At 35.0% G+C, this 22,219-nt stretch overlaps 1 protein-coding gene across 1 annotated transcript in view; it reads right to left on the bottom strand.

Moving 5' to 3' along the window:
* Positions 1–22,219, bottom strand: part of SP4 (Sp4 transcription factor) — a 66,307-nt gene that overhangs the window by 24,440 nt on the left and 19,648 nt on the right. The gene's annotated exons all lie outside the window — the stretch shown is intronic.

Below are 22,219 nucleotides of genomic sequence, written 5' to 3'. Positions count from 1 at the left end.
TTAGCTACCTACCTACCTTACTGAAGTGCTGTGAGGATTCAGAAGACATTATTTGAAAAAGCACTTTGAAATCCTCAGATGAAAGAGTATATGTAAATACAAAGTGCTACTATTACTTTTTCCACTGTAAGCAATATACCTCATTCATGCCAAGAAAATGCAGGAATGAAAAGTAACAAAGGATTAAATTTCATGACTTTTTCTAATTCTTAAATACTTAATTAAGCAAAAATTTCTTTGCTAATGATTTTTTATACACATCGACTTAGTTTTTTAAAAATGCAAAACCAGGCCCTCCCTGATGGCGCAGTGGGTTAAAGCACAGCACTAAGAAGCTAAAGCCACTTCTGCATGAGTTCCTCGCCCATCCCGGAGGTGACCACATGGCGTGGCAGACCTCTCCTGACCCTCCCGCTGCTCCCCTCAGCAGTGGACTTCATCTATCTGCCTGTTCTGCTCCCACTCTGTGTCTGGTGAAGCCTCTCACCACCCCTTAGCCTCTGGCCTGTACCCCAGTTCTGTATGAATAAATAAATCTTAAAAAAAAAATGCAAAACCATCAATACTGTCACTATACTCCTAAAACAGATATTTAGATTATCATCATTTTATTCACTTGGATGGATTACTTTGACTTTACCTCTTAGGTTACTATGTATACTAGTTTGATACTTTTGCTTGAGGAAAATTATTACAAAATATGAACAAAAAAATTTACTCTCATGCTTTAAATTGATCCTGTTGTATGTGTGGGTATGCCTTTTAATTATCCTTTCAACACAGCTATGCTTTTTTCCACCAGCTATTAGGAATAACAAATATGTGAATGGACAAGAAAGAAAACACCAATTTATGAAGGAATGTCCCCACTTAAGAAAGCTGATGTAAAGACTAACATTAATTTTTACAAATGCCTCATCACAGTGCCTGGCACACAGCTGTCCATTACATGCCAACTATTGTTATTAACAGTCTCCACAGGTGGGTGGCAATACAAGAATCACCTATGGTAGCAGATACAAACATTTGACTATGGGATATAAAATAAATGAACTTATTTTAAAGCTGCATATGTAGTATTTTAAACATATAAAATAGCCAGGAAGAAACAATAAAAACAAGCAAGTAAGAAAAGTATCACACATTTTCTAAATCAAGTCAGACCGCTGGCTGTCCAAGTCAAAATCTCTTCTGTATTTTTACAGCACTCCAAAACCTATGGTAGTAGTGGAGGAAAATAGAAAAGGAGACATCAACCCCACACTAACTCCATAAAACGACGTCAATAGCACCAACAACTAGAATACAAATAAAAAGCAATACTTTACCACTGTTTTACTAAAGACACATGTTTTAATTCTACTGCTAAACTTTACAATTTTGTTCACCTGTGAATTAACATGATGTGATGATTAACATGATGTGATAAACAATGCAAAGACAGCCTGAAATTGTGAGTTCATATCCCATCCGGTGAATGCATGTGGGAGATAATCAGTTTTGCACCTCTAATAATACTGAACTACTAAATCCCTGACCTCTACCTTAAAGAGTTGTTTTTAAATATCAAGTTGATGTCCCAAGGGCAAAGGCTTTGTAAATTATAAAATATTACTTAAATGTAAAGCATATTATGCCTCAATGTATCTTTTGAGCACATACAGCTTTTACATTGTCCTGATTCCTTAATGATGACCCTGGTTAAGCAACTATTCAAATTATTAGCAGGTATCTAGAAACACAATTTATACATATACTTCCTGTTTACTACAAAAACCACACTTCTGGAAATGGGAATTTTAGCTGAACCAGCACTAGACAAGTCTTTATACAGACCCTGTAGAGATGCAAGTATTCTTTTTATCCTCTCCAATCCCCCATTTTTACTACTCCCCAACTCTCCCCTTCTTCTCCCCCTCCTGAATGTCTCATATCTATGGTCAGCTTTCAAGGTTTGTCTCTGTCTCACTAAAAGTTGGTATCTCCTAAAGTCATGATTTTCCATGAGGTAAGTCCAGCCATATATTTTCCAACTACTGTTGATACAACAGTTGGTAATTTCTGTCAGGCTGCAATGGCATTTAAGTGTCTTTATTATGCCAAAGAACCACTAGGGATCTCTAATGGCTCAGTGGCTAATCATTCCCCTCCAGATCCCTTGACCATTTCTTTGATAAATTCCTCAAGCCTCCAAATTGTGAGCATTGTTTCTTCAGCACCTAACAAGTTGGCAAGTTATTCAATGAATACTAATCAACTCATATTTGACTTTATATACTTAAGAATGACAATTCTTTTGACTTCTTCACCTAGAATTCCCAGACAGTTCAACAAAACTCAATACCTCTTTCCTTTCATTTTCACTGCTACCAATCAAACTCTTACACAAAGGCCTCAATGAAGCTTAATTCTATGACCTCTCTGACCTCATCTTGTATTAGTCTCTCCCTTGCTCAATCTACTCCTGACAAAACCTTTTTACCCTGGATCTTAAATGAATCAAATTCATTCCCTTCTTAGGGGACTTTGCCATAATCTCCAGTCTGGGTATGATGTCCCTGCACCGATCCTTGCATAGAGAACTATGGTAATACTGTGGTCCTAGTAAAAATCTCTTTTTTTAGAAATGCCATTCCTAACCACATCATCTTAACCTATCTCTGTATTGTCACCAGGTTACTGTGATGATCTTTATTTTATTTTATTTTGGTCTTTGCCTCACTTCTGAGTGTTGGCTAACATTAGCATAACTGCCTGTACACTTACTACACTAGATCTTTATTTTATTTGTTTTGGTCTTTGCCTCACTTTTGAGTGTTGACTAACATGAGCGTAACTGCCTGTATGCTTACTACACTATCTCCAGCATTGAACCAGCATCCAACACACAGTAGTCATTCAAGAACAAAAGCATCATAAATAAATGCAATTTAAAAAATTTATTCAATTAATGTATTAATGTATTCCTTTATAATCCATACTCAGAATCTTAAAAAATACAAAAACTAACTTTTAGGCTACTTTTCCTTTACCCATTATATTCAGTGATGGCCAAGTTATACATACATTCACCTAGGAGCATAGCTCTTGCATTCACTTCATTCAGTTGCCAGCACCATCACCCTGATCTAGGGTATGTTTCTCCCTTACCAATTTGAAGGAACCTAAGTCTCCTATCTTATCCTTTAAACTGCTATCAGAAAAAATAAGATGGTAATCTCATATCACTTTCATACTAACTAACTTTCAATTCCCCACTGACCAAAGCCTGCCATTCAAAATATCCCAACATAAGGACATAGCTCCTGGCTCACAGACTTCCACCTAATACCCAAATCCAATGTGCATTTATTTTCTTAGTGAGCATGATTAGAGGAATGCTCTGCTACAATTCACACCACTGACCACTCTGTCCTTGAAACCACTCTGGCTCCCCATCTTCAGAAGCCCCTTCCTTTTCTGTTAACTTTCTAAATGGTTTTTAAATCTAAAGTTACATCCTTAAATGATTTATCTACTTTGGTTGCTTTTATTCACTTCCCATTCTCTCTTCAAACTACAGAAATTAAGTGCCCATTTCATCCATTCCTCTGCTAAATTATGATATGGTTTCATTTGTTGGTAAATTAAAAATAATCTTTCTTTGACTCTTATTTCACCTCTCTGAAGCATATGGAAGCTGCTAACTCCACTCTTTAAACTCACTCCTTCTTGTGTTTCATTCATAGTACTTGCTATTGGTCTTCCATCTACTTCTCTAACCACACAGGCTACTCTCCAGGGTTTTGACTTTTCATTCTAACTTTCTCATTGGGTTATGTCATCCACTTCCACAGCTTTTACTACTGTGTGAAAGCTGATCTCTTCCGTATCTGTATCTTCTGGTCAAGTATCTCTCATGAGTGTCAAATTCTTATTGTCATTTGCCAGGGAACATTATCACTCATCTCACAGGCAATCTGTCTAGGAATCAGAGAGTTTACCTGACTCTCCTAAATGAGGTCTTCCTTACTGTCCAAATAGAATAACTGGAAGTCATTCTTGATTCCCCTTCATCTCCTTCACCCCTCACATGAATAGTACCTATCATTTACTTAATATGTGAAAAGTACTTTACAGGATCTATACATATATTGTTTACTGTCATACCAATGGGTGAAATACTGCTGTCCCAGTTTTAAGTTGAGGAACCTGAGGCCCTAGAGGCATATTAAACATCTAAAGTCTAAATAGCTAAGTAATAGCACTGGGATCTGAGCTAGTTTCAGCTAAGTCCAAAGGCTGTTTATTCTCTATCATATGCTTATATTGACCATTACTCTAGCTCTTCAAAATAACTCAAATTTGTCCATTTTCTCCATTCTTATTGCCTGTAAATTAGCATAAGTCCTCTTATCACAATTATATCAATTTTGTCCTTTAAACGCCATAAATTTGGTTTCCCAGAAAACCAATAGGCCCTCAATACATTCACAATAAGGTTAAGTATTTCTTTGTGTAGCAGTACATAAAATTCTGCATAATCTAGTTCTCACTAATGTTTACAGCTTTATCTCTTGGCACTCCTCTTCCATTCCCACTCTCAACACCAAGTTATACTGACCTCCTGTTTTCTATAATATCTAATGCTTGTCTCTGGGTCTTCAAATAACAGACAACTGGAATCCAACAGATTCTCTCATCCCAAAAACCCCATCTCTCTTGTTTGGGCAACAGCTAATTCATCTCATAGAAATGAGTTCATGTGGCATCCCCTTTGAAAAGTCTTCCTGACAAAGTGTCTCTGTCAGAATAAGGCACTGATCAAGTACCCACCCCAGTGTAGGTTAGACATTCTGTCCCTACTTTCCCATATCTGGTGCATGACTTTATTATATTAATAGACAAACTATATGGTGCATGTATACAGTAAATAGTTGTTTGGTTTTCCGACTAGACCATAAATTATCATATTTGAGAAGTTTCATTGTCCATTCCTAGAAATGCACTGCCTGCATTATGTTAGATTCATGAACAAATGATTAGTCCACATCTAGTGGATGCTGTCACTGTGTTGAGCTGAAATTAAGAGTATAGGAATTTCTCCTAACATTTTTAGATAGAATGATGTAGACATAGCATTATTTATTAACTAGACAATGCAACTGCATAAGATCATTGTTATCAGTCAGGAAACAATAGGGCTGTAATTTTTAAATGAGAACAGAAAAGTATGGTCAAATTTAAGAGAAAGGGCTAGTTTACCAGAATGTTCTGTGTCCATTTGCCAAGTAAACACTAATGATAAAGACATTAAGTATAAGAAGTTATGTCAGTGACAGTACCGATGACAACAAAAAAGATAAGTCAGTTTAGAAACAAATTTATAAGATATTACTGAAATGTCTGGAGGAAAAAACTTTTTCTTGCTCTTCTGAAATTCTAGTCTTTAACCTCTTTACCAATGAGTGAGTTTGTTTTATAATATAATTAAAAAAAAAAAAACCTAAAGATTTCTTAGTAATGTAACCATGCATGATAGTGCAACAGATTCAGAGTGATCCTTTTCTCTTCCTTCCATGCTGTCAAAACATTACCAGGATACTTAAATGGCCAAGACATCTTGTGGATTTTCCCCAGTGCTGTTCCTTGTTTTTCAAGCACAGAAACTGGACCAACTGAGGGCAGTTGGTTAGTACATGCTAGGATGTTAGATAGCTCGATACTGAATGACATCTGCAACAGGAACCTGGGGGAAACTATGATTCTTGTATTCATTCCTTTAACTCCAGTTGGACTGTTCTATTGTCTCAATATAGTAAGTTCTGAGAGCATTTTTATATGTAGAGGAAGAACACAAAGCAGGTTTAACTAGTGAAGAAGATAGCATCTTCTGTATAATCTGTTACAGGACAAAATCTGTTATATGACAGGGAGAGAGGGGAACCCCTGAAGCCCCAACACCTGCCTGCTCTAAGTGGGTTCTGCCGCGTCAAGACAAAACATATAAGACTTAAATGCAAAAGGACTTTAATATAGTGAATATACAATACGGAACACAAAGAATATTAACTTCTAAATCAAACACCTGAAGTTACCCATCTCCTCATGGGCAAAAGTCAACCCAAAAGAGATTGGCCCAAAGTAAGGCCTGAAAGCCCACCACAAGACTAAAGCACCTTCTGGCCAGGACCCATGGAAAGGGTCAGAAATGGCCAGACAAATTTGGGAGGAAAAGAGCAAAATCAATATAAACACTGCCATAGTCACCTCCCTACAGGTATCTCACCCACATCTGCTATCTCACCCACATCTGCCTTAACCAGTCCAGGGCCAGGAAACAAGCATGGTTTCTTCATCACATGCTTGCTGCTCCATGTGGCTTCCTCATGTCTCCTTCTTGTTCTCCATCCTGCTTCCTTTTCTTCTCTCTTCTGATTCCTTCTCTCCTCTCTTTTTTTCTCTGTTCCACTCCACCCTCCTTCTGGGTGGGGCAGGGAACCTGGAACTTCCCCGTTTCCTAGGGACCACCCTGTTACAAGTCTAGTACTCTGGATTTTGAGACAGAGCTCTATGTCTAATGAAGTTATTACTCTCATTTAAATTTTGGCATATTTAGCTTCCCTAAGAAAACTCAGGGATAAGTTGAGTTAGAATTTGAGTTTTCCTGGTTTCTTTAATAAGTTACCATATCATTCCATCACAACAGTAATCACAGATTATTTCTAATAAAAGCTGTTCAAGACAAAGAACTTCTTTGCAGTTTTATGTCACTTGTCCTGACTATTCCAAGTTCTTGACAGAATAAAAGTACCTAATGAATCTTCCTAACTAAAGAGAATGGTAATCTAAATCCATATAAACATATAACAGCAATAGATCACAGAGTACTAAATAACTTGCAACAGACACAGTATTGGTGAGCAAGATAGTATAAAATAAAATAAAATTGGTATTTACAACAATTCTATCCTGCTTCATTAATCTAGAATTCAAATCATCTAGGAAAATAACCCAACCTGCAAATCACAAATGGTCACTAGAAGCACTGTGTTTTCCTCTTAGGTATTGCCTTATCCTATCATGATTGTTACCATATTCATCAAGATTTTTTTGAAGAACATTCTGAAGTATACTTAAAAATTTAAGAAAACAATAACAACAAAAATATATACATACTTATATAAAAAGCCTTGCCTTAATAAAGGGATAAGACAAGATTTTCCCTTCTACCTACTGTCAAACAATAGATAGGTTAATATTACAAATACATTATAATATTTTTCATTGTTTTTTTTGTTTGTTTGTTTTAAACAGCAATGCATGCTTACCATAGAAAAATATGAAGGAGGAAGTAAAATCATCCATCTATTAATCCATAGATTACTACCACTATCATTTTTGGCTATTCATTTCTAACTTTTTGTGGATTTTGATGATGATGCAGTTCTGCTATATGAACAATTCTGTGTTCTGTTCTTTTTCATTTCACTTAGTGCAAGAGTTATAAAATTAGTACAAACTCCTTTAATATATGGTTGCACAATATTCTGTCATAAATAACTACAATGTATTGTGAAAATTACCATAATATACAAAACCATTATCCTAATATTAGACATTTAGGTTATTTGAAACATTCATTACAAGTAACATAAATAATAAGCAACTTGAACAAAAACATTTTTCCTCATTACTTCCAAGGGATAGTACTAGAAGTGAGAGGACTTTATAGCCTTTATGTCAAAGGATATAAAACATAAAACTTTGCAAATAGGTTACAGAATTATTTATCTATCTATCTATCTAATTAGAGAAGTACATAGGGCTCATATGTGAGCTCATATTCTCATATATGAATACATGAGAATATGTACATGTATACATTTGCAGAAGCAAATTCAGTAAGATTAAAAAAAAACACACAAAATAGACAAAAAGTTGGAATCTCCTATGGTGTTTTAATAGCAATTTTTATTCTCATCTATAATATTCTCTATGTATTTGGAAGGTATCTGCCAATGCACCAACATAAGAGTAGACCTATACAATAAAAACTACATCAAAAATGATCAAACTACACAAAATGATCAAAGGAACAACATTAAAAAAGAAATCAACAGCCAACAGCTTCCCTTTACAAATCAATAATTAATTCAAAAAAATAAAAAAGTATTCTACTCATAACAGCAACAGTAATAATGAATACCTGAGAATCAATCTAAATAGAAATGTGTACAGCCTTGAGGACAATTTCATAAAGACTTGAGTAGAAATACATATTCTTATATGGGAATAATCACTATATAAAGGTATTAATTTTTGTAAATATTTCATGCAAAATGAATTAATAAGAAAATTAAAGAGTATCCATAAAACTCTACTAGCTGGGGGTCCTCACTGGTGGCACAATAGGTTTAAAGCACAGCCATATGAAGCTATCGCAGCCACTGTAGCACAAGTTCCATACCCCACTAGGGGGGTGACCGACATAGAATGGCAGACCTCTCCTGATCCACCCAATGCTCCCTTCTGCAGCATATTTCAGTACATCTGCCTATTTTGCTCCCCATTCTGTCTCTGATGAATCCTTTCACTCTCCATCCCTGACCTGTACCCCAGACCCATATTAGCCACAATGAAATAATGTGTGTGTAGCTCACTTAGCACAATGTTTGGAATAAGATAAACATTTAAAAGAAATGTTAACTCCAATACATTTTGACACTCTTTGTTATTAAATACAAACATTAGTAACAGGCAGTCATAAGTCTATAAATCTTAGCTGGTTGGATAAAAACCTAGTATATAAGTGATTTAATCGTTCAATGAACATTTCTCAAGTACCTGCTATAACCTGAAACCTCTACACATTGCACAGACAAGCTCAAACAACAAAAACATGCATAGATATTTGAGCAGTACAGAAGAAATAGCTTTACTGTAAAGAAGAAACAATGGAGGCTTCAAAGGAGATGAAAGAGCTTGCAGTGTGAAGGGGAAACGCAACTAGAAGGCAATGGAAAGGATTTATTTATCCATTTATCTATCTACCTTTCAATCTATTTTTTTTCTTGCAGTGTTTGCTTTTTTTCCTCTGTTGAGTTGTAAAAAAAACTCTATGGGGGTATAGTTCCCGTCCCCTGTTTTGATCCATTTCCCTTCCCGTCCCCTGCAGAATGTCTCTGATTTGTGTGTTTACTTTCATTTTGCTGTTATTTTTTCCCTTGATTCCCTATATTCCTCCATAAGGGATACCAAGTGTTATGTGATTTTTCCTTCTGACTTATCTCACTGACCATAATCCCTTCAAGCTCCACTCATGTTGCTGCAAAGAGTGTGCATTTATCTTTTTTTTTTAATTTATTTATTTATGCATACAGAGCTGGGGTACAGGCCAGAGGTACAGGGGTAGTGAGAGGATTCACCAGAGACAGAGCAGGGAGCAGAACAGACAGACTGACGAAGTACACTGCTGAGGGGAGCAGCGGGCGGGCCAGGAGAGGTCTGCCACACCATGTGGTCACCTCCGGGATGGGCGAGGAACTCATGCAGAAGTGGCTTTAGCTTCTTAGTGCTGTGCCACCAGGGAGGGCCTGCGTTTATCTTTTTGATTGCTGAATAGTATTCTAGTGTGTGTGTGTGTGTGTGTGTGTGTGTGTGTGTGTTTTGATGCAGTAATCTATTTTGGAGTATGTGGGTTGATTCCAAGTCTTAGCTATTATAAATAGTGCTGCAATAAACATAGGGGTGCAGATATCTTTTTGAATTAATGTTTTCATGTCTTCTGGGTAGATCTCTAGGAATGGAACTGCTGGTATGGTAACTCCAATTTTAGTAAACTGAGGAGCCTCTATACAGTTTTCCTTAGTGGTTGGACCAGTTTACATTCTCACCAGCAATGTAAGAGAGTTCCTTTTCACCTCACCTCACTGACATTTGTTGATGCCTGTTTTATAATATGTGCCATTCTTACTGGTGTGAAGTGGTATTTCACTGTGGTTTTAATTTGCATTTCCCTGATTATGAGGGAACATATGAACATTGTTTCATATGCCTGTTGGTCATTTGCATTTGGGAAGGACATATTTAAAGGCTTAAGTCTGACAGCATATTCCTACAGATAGAAGTGAGGGGCTGAAGATCAGCAATTTAAGAAATCATTCAAATTCTTAAAGAAGTGACTTTCTGAGGTGAGGTCAGGGGATGGACCTTATTAAGACATGGTCATTGTCCCAGCTTCAATTCAGAGGATAGCTGCCATATAATAACCACTTATTTTTACTGAATTTACCAAATGCCCAGAACTGAACTCAAGTACTTTACATTTATACTGCGTAATCTACTGCTCTTTCCTAAGGCTCTGGGAGATTATATAAATTCCCCTAGGTCAAACATCTGCTATTAACTAATAAACCAAGCAATACTCTTAAGTCAGCTTGTATCTGTATTCTTTTATAGTTGGCTATACTATTTCCCTGGGAACTTTGGAGGCTATAAAGAATTATAAATGATCTTAAGTAGGGCAATTAATAAATTCTCATTTACTTTTTAGATATAACAATGCCATTTCTTCTAATGGAATTAAATTTAGAAGTTCTATTCATAATTTTTTAATAAGACCTGTAGAAGATTTATCATATCCCCTGAGTTACAATATGAGCATCAGTAAGTCAATGTTCTGATATGGCTTTTACTCAGATTTGATAGGAAAGTTGCTTTGACTAAGACTTCATAAATTTCATACTTGGGTTTCCATTACCTTTGTTCTTAAAAACAAAAGAAAACAAAGTCAAGTTTGATTTACAGGTCAAATAGCTCTTTAAGTGGGTCACAAATTCAACAATGCTGGGCCCTGCCTGGATGCAGCACTGCGAGCAAACCGCAGCTGCTAGAGTGCCAGTTTGATCCCTGCCTGGGAGGTGACCACATGGCACAGCAGACCTCACCTGTCTCCCCCATTGCTCCCATCTCAGCAGTGTACTTTGTCGATATGCCTGTTCTGCTCCCCAGTCTGTCTCTGGTGAATCCTCTTACTGCCCCTGAAAATTTGGCCTGTACCCCAGTTCTACATAAATAAATAAAACTTTAAAAAAAAAAAGAAATTCAACAAGACAGAAAGCTGTATTTTTAGCACAGATATCTCTGTAAAACTCCCCTATTAACATTTTAAGATTTATTTTATGTATTTGTATCTATTAATTTTTATGTTTGAAGATGGCTTCTTTTAAATTTCTCTGAACTAGGAAGGAAAGGCAACTCTAATGACTGAGAATCTGCTGTAAATGAGGTATGATAGGTGGTGCTGAAATTGTTTTCTTTCCCATTTGAAGTCCCAGGGAAGTTAAGGGGAAGAAGAACAAATATGCTTATTTCTAAAAATGTACCCTTAACTTAACAAATGATCGGCTATCTACCGAATTCAAGAAAAGTCTGAGGAAGAGCTACATTCCTACAGAATGAATATTTATGCAGGGGCATCTAAGCATAATTAAAAAGCAGAAAATGTTGCTGATAAGACAAACACTATTCATCGCCAAATTTTCTTTACTATATATCACCCTATTAGTAAAATTATCTTAACTTCAGAATCTATTTATTCATGACTTACATGTATATGATAAATGTGTACATTATGAATAAACATAAGCAGACATTTAAAATTATTTGGTTAGAAAAACAAACCAATATTTCCTTGGTGCCTTCTGTTTTGGAGGCTAGTGCCATTCAAAATGGCACAAAACATAAGCCATAAACACACACAAGACTTCTAAGAGGCATAAACATGAAAAGCATTTCATTAAAAAAAAAAAACAACAACCTAGACACACTGTCAAAAATTTGTTCACGGAAATGCTAAAAATTCATTTAAGTTTGCTTAAAAACCACTGTTACGTATATAGTTTGAAATACTTATTTGGAGATCTATCTAAAATGTTTTAATAAAAACAAAAATAAAAGGCAGTGCAGTCATCACCATGGACTCTACAATTCCCAAAAGTGTCACACCAAGATTGAGAACACTACAAAAAACAGTTTATGACAAGATGGAACAGTGAGAACATATTAAAATAGTCATTGCAAAAAATAACTTTTCCTTTAGAATTTTATATGTAGTATTGTTCAAACCCCCACGCCACCCCCCAAATCTCTGGCCTGTCCTACCTAAATTCTTGTACATACAAATAAACCTTTAAAAAAAATTATTCTTCCTCTAGAATTAGTAAATTTAAAAACAAACACTAATGAAGGTAACAATATTCTAGGTATAAGAAAATGCAACTCTACAGGAGTAGGCAGTTTCCAGCCCATGGAAAATCATAACAGGTACACATCAGGCATGGTGTTAGGCTCCTTCACATACTTCCCACACAATCTGCTGAACATAGATTATTACTCCAAAAGACTACCTACCTCCCACTGCTCTCATTTCTTGTCAACAGTTAACTTCTATTATTTGTTTTGTTAGGTAGTGAGACCCCCAAATAGTGGGTTGCTGGAAAAGTCATGTATTTTTTTTTGTTTTTTGAGCAGAAATGCATAATAATTTTCCAACAACTGCACAGAAGGTTAACAGCTAAAGATTTACCTCAACTTCTGTCTAGAAAGAAAAGGTATTCTACTCTCTAAATCTGCTTCTTATAAATTCTAATTTTGTAATTTGACCTGTCTGAAAAATCCCAAAATTTCAAATCTAGAGTCTCATCAGATGTATTTGACTCAAAGAATCACCTTTAGAAAGCTCTTTTGTGAAACAGGAAAACAACCTAACCATTTAAAAACAAATAATCATACACATTTCAATAATGCTATTTATTTTAAAAGCAGGCTAACAACTTTCAATGTTCATATGAAGTAATAATATAGCTTGCAAAGTATACAAAAACACATAAAATATATACCTTGAGTCATAATGTTTAAAAGTGCCTAAATAAGAACTCTTATAAAGGTGTCATGATAAAGTAAACAGACCTCCATAAATGCCTAATTTAAGAATGATGACCCTGGTCCGTGTGAACACACTCATTTTCTATAGTCAATGCTCCACAGAAAAACCCTGTTTGTTCTCTACATTTAACTTGCAGCAGTATGACTCCTATAATCTATCACTGGAATAATGACTTTTTATCTTTTAGATGCAATCCTTTGGTGTTATTTCATAATAAATTTCACATTTTCCTCCCAAATTATTTGGTTATAGAACTTGCATAAGAACTAGGCAGTTTTTATGGTTAGAAATTAACAAGACACACCCAGGAATTCAATTTAAATACATTTTTCCTCATATAGGAGAACCAAACAAGAACAGGGGAAAAAACAAAAATAAAGCTATCAGGCAAACATAAATCAAAGACATTCAGCAGAGGAGGGAAAGAGAGAGGAATCCCAACAGGGGAGGGAAGAGCATAAGAGAATATGGTGAACTGCAGTGCAAGTGTAACTTACTCATGGAAACTCCATGTGGAGTATAACTAAGAGGAGAAATCAAATACTGTACAAAGAACAACAATGATATAAAAATACATATAAATGAAAAAAATGTTTAATGTATCTTTCCTCATAATTTAAAAGGGTGACACAAATAATTCAATGTGTAAAGCAACTCCAGTTCATGCACTCAATTCAACTTATGGAAATAAGCATTTATTTTGTGTTTCCTGTGAGTTAGGAATACACAGATAATTAAGGGAGGATTTGGAGAGAAAAACTCAATCAAAAAAGGACATACACTAATCTCTGATTTCTTGTTATTTTTATTTATTCTGGCTTTTATTCAGATTGTCTTTCAACTCTGTCTTATCAGGGGAAGCTGGGGTTGTAGAAACTCACCCTAGCTAAGCAACAAATTATCACAAAAGATTTATATAAACACTGTAAATAGAATTTTAATAGTTTTTAAATAAAGCTGACTTTCCTTCATTCCACTGAATCTTTATTAAATCACATTTATCTAAGAGGATAATGAAAAAAATTAAAGGAAAACCTGACACTTTCTCTGTGCAATTTAAAGTGTGTTCTAGTTCTTTAGAGGGAAGTTGTCACCATAGGTGTCTTCAACTGGTATGAACTCTATCATATAGTCTGTCCTACTGAAAATGAAGAGTATTAAAGTTTAATAACTTGAATCTGTAAATAGAAATTTATGAACGTTTTGAGGAAATGGACAAGGAGAACATTCTCAAATCTGGGTTTTTAAAAAAACTCTGGAATGTCAACTATGTGACAAAGATGTGAAAAGTCTAGAGGTATAGAAGCCAGTAAAGAAGCTATTTTTTTTTACCTTTTAGATGATGAGGCCCTGAAAAAGAAACTGACAAGAGAAGGAAGAACTCAATACAAAAATATAAACAACTGCTAGCACTTGGTAAAATTAGACTGTGCTTTAAAAGCACTATGCAAGCAGTTTACATATATTATGTTATTAAAGAAAAACAATCTAAAATTACTGTTTTACAGGGGAAGACACGCAGATACACAGAAACACTTGATCAAATGGTAAAACCATGATTGAAATCAAGATCTGCTTATTCCAAGGTTCAGCCATCAAACAATAAATTTTAGCAAAAATTAGTTAAGAAGATCAAATAAATCTTTAAGAATTTTAATCTGGCCCGCCCTGGTGGCGCAGCGGGTTAAAGTACTGCACTGAGAAGCTAAAGCCGCTTCTGCATGAGTTCGATCCCAGCCTGCCCCGGAGGTGACCACATGGCATGGCAGACCTCTCCTGACCCGCCCGCTGTTCCCCTCAGCAGTGTACTTGGTCAATCTGCCTGTTCTGCTCCCCACTCTGTCTCTGGTGAAGCCTCTCGCTGTCCCTGAGTCTCTGGCCTGTACCCCAGTTCTGTATGTACAAATAAATAAATCTTTAAAAAAAGAAAAAAAGAATTTTAATCTGAGTGAGAAGGAGGCTAAGCCCATTACTCAAAACAGAAGAATACAGAGGGGATTTGTATTTTGGAAAGAAAATCAGTTCTGGATTTAAGATGGCCCTTATAAGCAGACCCACTGTCATCAATTACAGCTGCTACAGCTACAACAGGCCAAGCACTGCCCTCTTCTCTGACCCGCCACTTAATCTTCTGCTGCTCTTCTTACTCGAAACACTTTTGAATTTCATCTTTACCCTGGTGGTGTTCTCTAGTCATTTGAGGGGACACTCTTGCTAAGCCCTTGCCTCTTTGAACTTCTGCCATATCTGGTGATAGTTCTATTACTACCACCTCAGGAAATGATGAAATTTTCTCCTCCTTTACTGCCATATTCAGTTTTCCTGTAGTCCCTACTCATTACTCCTTCCCATTCCATTAGGTCTAAGTTCTTTACTAAGCAATGTTCTTATTAGATTATCCACTCCTATCATTAATGTCCATATTATACAATCTAAAATGTAAATTTGACCATGCTACTTATTCTCTCAAGGCACCCCATAGCTTTCAGGGTAATTTTAAATTTTTTATTACAGCAAGGGAAGAATCTCTATGACATGGTTCTTGCTACCAAGGCTATAATAGCAAATGAACTCTTGAACTCTTGGTCAGAACAAGTAAATATCTATAATTCTCTGATCATAGCATGCAATTACATGACTTACCTTTGTCTACAACAGTAGACATTGTCAATTTCTTTTTTAAGATTTATTCAAGCATACAGAGCTGGGGTACAGGCCAGAGTGGGGAGCAGAATAGGTTGATGGATGAAGTACACTGCTGAGGAGAGCAGAGAGCGAGATAGGAGAGGTCTGGTGCGCCATGTGGGTCACCTCCAGGGCCAGGGATCGAATTCTTATTGAAGTGGCTGCAGCGAGCTTGCAGTGTTGCATCCTAACCTGTTGTGCCACCAGGAGGGCCTGTCAATTTCTAATCATCCTACTTGATTACCTCCTCAATAAAACATACCTTGAAAATCCCCTCATTTGGGGTCCTTCCTGATGGCATTAAGGGTTAAAGCACAGCACCATAAAGTTATTGAAGCCTACGCTACATGAGTTGCATCCCCCTCCAGGGAGATGACCCACATGAAGTGGCAGATCTCTCCTAACCTGCCCACTGCTGGCTCCCCTCAGTAGTGTATTTCAGTCAATATGGTTCTACTTCCCACTCTGTCTCTGGTGAATCCTCTCACCCCCCCACACTTCTGGCCTATATCCCAGTTCTATATGCATAAATTAATACATTTTTAAAAAAGAAAGAAAGAAATCCCCTCATTTGAATTTTTACATTCCAGTAGAAGGTGGGCCCTTTCAATGCAATTCATAGTTAACCATACCAGTTTTATTTCTAATAAACACCTACTACTAATATCCCTGCACCAATTGTTTATATATGTATATATACACACATACATGCATATGCATACACACACACCTATATACTCTTTAATGCTTTTTTTAGCATGACTACCTAGATTAACATGAATAGCTACAGAACCTGGTAGTAGCATGAATACCTACAGTACCTGGCAAATAATAAGCTCCCAAACATTTACCAAATAAATCAACATAATTAATAATAGTTGTAAATACTTGCTTTATCAGCCTCCAAGATATCATCCTCTTCCTGTTTTCAAACTTTTCCAAAGTGAATTCTATACCTGCTTAGTCAATATTTTCAACACTTTTTTCACTTAAATACTTTTAATCTTGCTATAGCATTCCCTATGGTTTATAAAATAGTGCTTTCCTTTAAAACTTTTTGTGATAATAAAAAATATTCTATATTGGGATTGTCTAATATGGAAGCCATTAGCGCTTGAAATGTAATTAGTATAACTGAGGAAATAAATTTCTAATTTTAGTTAATGTTACCTTAAATAGTCACATATGGACAAGTGGCTTTCATAATGAATAGCACAATTCTCATCTTACCAAAGTGATTCACATACAAAATCCAATGGATTTTTCTCAATACCTACTCTCCACATCATCTTTACAACATTCAACACTTTCTGAGATTCATCTCAGCTACTGACATACATTCTAGTCTCTCCCTGCCTGCTCTTACTTTTCTTGACTCAACTCTTCTTTCAACCACAAAATAATCAATGTAACTCTAAATCTAGTTATCTTTTTGCACTTTAAATTCAAAAACTCCTCCTCATTCATTTTACATACTGCCAAAATTTCAACCACCATCTCTGTAGAAGACTTTCAAATCCAAAACCCAATTCTGATCATTATTCTGAGATCCAATCCTTCTTTTACTGTTTCTTATTTAAATGGTATAATACCTTTCATGTGCATCTAGCCTCAAACCCTTAAGAACAACCCTTAAGTTATTCTTACTTTCTTCTATTCATGCATCAAATTCTGCCTATTATGTTAACTTAGTCTCCTGAATCATACCCTTGATACCCAAGAAGTGAAATTCCTGCTACTTCTATTTCTACTAGAAACTAAAACACCATTTTACAAATGTAACTTCCTTTTCTTTAGTCCTTCAAAAATGCATAGTTACAAACTCTTTGATTTGACATTAGTTTACCACCAGACTTGATAAACCTTGTCAACTTCATCATCCACCATTCTCCTCATATGATTTACCAATATTTAATATATATACAATACATTCCAGTTTACTCTTGTTTCTATTCTATCTGTTGCCTATCATACCTTCATTCTTTATTCAATCCTTTACTTAAAAAAAAAATTAGTTCAAACCCTCCAAGGCTTCAGTGTCTTCGATTCATGACTCTCCTGACTCTCAATTGACTTTTCCCTCTTTTTAATGTTAATATAACTACCTTTCACCATTCAATTGGCTTGTATATGTCACTGTGATTTATTTCTTTGTACTGCATTTTATGTTCACATATACTTTGACCCCCTCACCTAAAACAGAAGCTTTTGCAAGACAAGGACTATGTCTTGTACCATCTTTATTTCTTGAAACCTAGCCCTCTGCCTACACTTTTAGGAATTTAAGAATACATGTAATTGAGAGGTAGTTAAGTATAAGAAAAGGAAAATCGGCAACCAGAGATACTAACAACTAAATGGGTAAAACAGGAAATAAGAGGGGGAAAAAACAATCAGATATAAGAACAAAGAATATTTATCAACCACGAGTGATTAACAAAATCAGGCATTAGTGTGCGAACATTCAAAAAGTTATGATCACAGTGATCTTATCACAATGATCATCAAATGACTTGGGATTTTTCTGCTTCATGAACAGTTTACCCAAACAAGCAATGCCCAAAATAAATGAGCAAAACATGTAATTTGTATTGTATCCCCTCCCCCCTTATAATGGTATTTACTTTAATGAGACCTGATATAGCTTGTGGTGGTGGGTATGAAAATTCCCAAAACATTGGAATAGTAGCCTTAGAGAGTTTATACCTCATCTGTATAGTCTTGGAAATACAGAACTAGCACTCAGTTCTATGAGAGTACAATATGCCCTGTAAGTTCTTAGGGTCAAAGCTTAATATAGTTGCACACTTCAGGGCCAAGGGATGTTGGGCAAACACTGTTAGACTGTCACGATCTGTCTAAACCCATAGATGACTATTTTAAGCAACAAATAAAGCAACCAGGAAATACTAGCTTTCTATTTTCAAGTGCGATGAACCAGTCACAGACTTTCTCTAAAAACTTAAAAGGGTATCATTCTAAATATGAAAGAACCAACCTACATCCTCTATATGCAATCTAGGCTCATGTTCAGTTATAAAGAATTTAGTTCTAGTCATTTCTGGGACTTCCAGTTAATGTAAGAATATGGACCATACCTTTGTGAGGGTGGAGGAAGGATTTTTTAATTATGTTGATTTGCTTGTATAGAACATCTGATATATTTGTGGGATAAAGAGATTGCAACATATGCAAAGGGTTTTATTCAATGAACAAAGTCATTCAGTGAATGAATTTACAGTATGATTAAAAAACTCATTTATGGAAATATCTCTGTGTATTTAAGAGATCAATTTAAGTAATTTAAAGACATGCAGACGAATGACCTTTATTGTAAAATAATTAAAGTGATCCTCTTAAATAAATGGTCTTTTACATTTCCCCTTCAAAGGAGTTATAAGAATTCATTTTAATTATTTCATCCTTTTAATTTCTTCATCACAATAATAAACATCTCAAGATTATTTCCATATATGTATATTTAATCATGAAATGTAGCAAAAGATGAGAGATAACTGCAAAAAAACTAATTAAAAAAACCAAAAATATTGCACCACAGTCATATGCTTTTCTTAGTATCCTATTAGTAAGTTTATTATTTTATATTTCTACTTTGTTGCTCCTTGGAAAACTTCAGGGTGCTTTTATCAGCTGCTAAGATCTAGTCATTTTCAAAGAATATTCTTTTCCGCCTACGCTTGATAATGTTAAAAAGGAAAGCAACATGCAAGTATTTCATTTCTACACCTAGTAAATACCATAAATTTAGAGAAACAAACACAAACATGTATGTGTTATACTTACAAATTGTAAAAAGTTACTATATTCTGCCAAAAGGATGCCACTAGATTTGTGTCACATAAAAGTTTCAGTTTTAATAAGTAAACAAAATTATAAGTGATTTTTAAAACCTAAATAAAAAAGAATAAAATTTGGTCAGACTACAGTATCAGAAAGTGGTTGTCCATATTTCAGTATGAAACGGAAATAAAATGCCAAAAAGAAAAAACTGCTTAATGTGACTTTTATTAGAAGTTACAAACTACAAATTCAATTTAAAACAGACTTGCATCATTTAAAAATAATTTTGTATTACTATTACACTGGAAGAGATCATTATGATCAGGGTTCTGTTCAAAGTAGAACGATGAACCATTTTGAGTTCCCATTTTTACTTGTTTATTTTCTATTGCAAAAGGTGAAAGTTGTGACAAGAAGAGCATTTCAGAACCTCTAGGTGTAACAGTTGGCAAGAAAAGGGTAGCTGGAAAATGTGGCAGAAACTGGAATTTTTTTCATAACCCATGAGTTCCCAAATGAACCAGATTATTTTAATTGTTCTTCCATGATTTAAAGCTGTACTATAAAACACGTGCTAAGTACTTTATTCAATGATTTTAAAAAATGTAGTTTTTCTTACTTAGAAAATTATAGACCCCTTAGTGTGCAAATGACATGCAAATCTAGACCAAGCTAGGATATAGTATGCATAAGATTTTCACAGGCAGAGATTAAGTATATTTACTCAATAAATTATACTCTGATTACCTAAATTATTAAGTGTATTCATTTAACTTAATCTAACTTTTTTCTACTAATATAATTACAATTTTGTTCTTTTTTTTAAGAAATGGAAAACTATCTCTAGTATTTGTATGAGGGAACAATTTTAAGAAACATGTCAAGCTTTCTCTTTCTTCAAATGTGTAAAGCCAAACTTAGGCCAATATTACATAGAGATCAAATAATACAGAAGTAGTGATGATAATGAAATTGGTATTATCTATGCTTCAACACTTGTAGGAGAAAATTCTAAACTTCCAGTAGATGAAAATGCTACTGTTCTTAAACACTTCTTAGCTAATCAAATCAGCAGTCATATACTTCATTTGCTTGAATAAAAAACACAGAAACAAAGCTAAGTTATTACACTTCAAATCTTGTATATTTATATTTTTATATTATTTCTACAGGAAAAAACAAAACAACTCAAAATCCATTAAAAATCCTTACTAATTTCTTGACTCATTATAATTCATTCTCCTTTTTTAATCACCAATTTCTCATTACCTTGGTTCACAATAAGATTATCAAACCCAGTCAAATTCACTATGAAAGTACAAATACTGAAAAGTGCTTATAATAATTTAGTTTAAAGGCCTGCAACTTATTTCTAAGCTTGTAACTCTTAACACTGAAAACAAAAGGGGGGGAGGAGAGACAAAAAAGCTAGATACAAAATGGGTTAATTTTGAACATAAAATATCAGGATTCTGCTATCAAAAATAACATACAAAGTAGAACTTATAAAGTTACAATCAAATTTAGTTTTACTATATGGAAAAACTGTATCAATTGGGACAATTACTTAGCAACCAAACCACTGCCACTTGGGAGAGAAAACAAAATTAACTTTAAGACCTTATCCCCTGGAGATAAGAAACATGAAAAACTTGCCTATAATTTTCTGACTAATAAAACAGCTTGATACCTGAATGTCTATTTAAGACTCAAGGAGCAGACCTTGGTTTTCTTCAGTTTATCAATAACTAAAGGTGTGATTTGGTTTTAACAACATATTCCTCTTGGCCTTTAGCTGTTTCACTTACAAACAAAAAGAACTGTATAATCTGTAGATAGCTAGATATCAGAATTTAAAAAAAATTATCAAGGCCCTACATACATATGCATATACATACACATCTTGCATATAAACATGTCATTCAATGCCATACTTCTAAAGAAAACTTCAAACTTAAGAACATTTAATACTATTTTTGATGATAAAATACTTTGCCATAAAGATTATTTAAGCATTCAGTAGTCTACTGTTTAAAATGTAGTATAGTACAGAAAGTTTGAAGTAAAGAACACAGATAAGAAGATAATATTTGTTGTTCGTGGTTCCCAAGGGGGGATAGGGGGCAGGGAATGCCATGCCACATGGGGTCGTACCAGGAAGCACCAGAGTTCTAGGAGGCAGGGGAGGCAGGAGAAGGAGCTGTGAGTTTAAGTCTTCATTATGTTCCCAGGAAGGAAAAAAAGCAAGGCAGGAGAACAGAGGCAGTGAAAACAGGCTCAGATTGGCAAATATGAATAATCTCCATGGCTATGGGGTACAGGGTCAGTCCCTAGCAGTCAGTAAATATGTGGCCTTGGAGTGCTTGGGACAGGTGAGTAGTGGCCTGAGAAGTAAGGTCCAATAAAGGCTCTGGATTGGCTGGTTTGTATTTGAAAAGCACTTAAAGGGAGTTGTTTATTATTCCTAGGAACTGGTTAATCCTTGTGGAAAGGGCAATCCCTCCAGGGTCAAAAAGGTCCCAGATGTCAAAACATCAAAATACTCACAGTTAACATATCAATTAAGTTAACTAATAAGGAAGTCTTATTTCTATCTAATATTTACTGAACACTCATACTATACAAGAAAGCTCAAGATAAAAGTAATAATCATACAATAGAAAATAAGATTGCAAAATGCTAAACATACTAATTTAGAAGAAAAGGCAATGGGTAAAGTTATAGCAATTATAATTTACATCTATTTAGTACCTTGACATTTACAAAACATGTTTCACACATTATTTCATTTAATCCTTGGGAAAA

Source organism: Condylura cristata, unplaced genomic scaffold, assembly GCF_000260355.1.
Source record: "Condylura cristata isolate star-nosed mole 26May11 unplaced genomic scaffold, ConCri1.0 scaffold00005, whole genome shotgun sequence".
NCBI lineage: Eukaryota > Metazoa > Chordata > Mammalia > Eulipotyphla > Talpidae > Condylura > Condylura cristata.
Note: the sequence above shows the minus strand (reverse complement) of the source record. Positions and strands in the feature narration are given on the sequence as shown.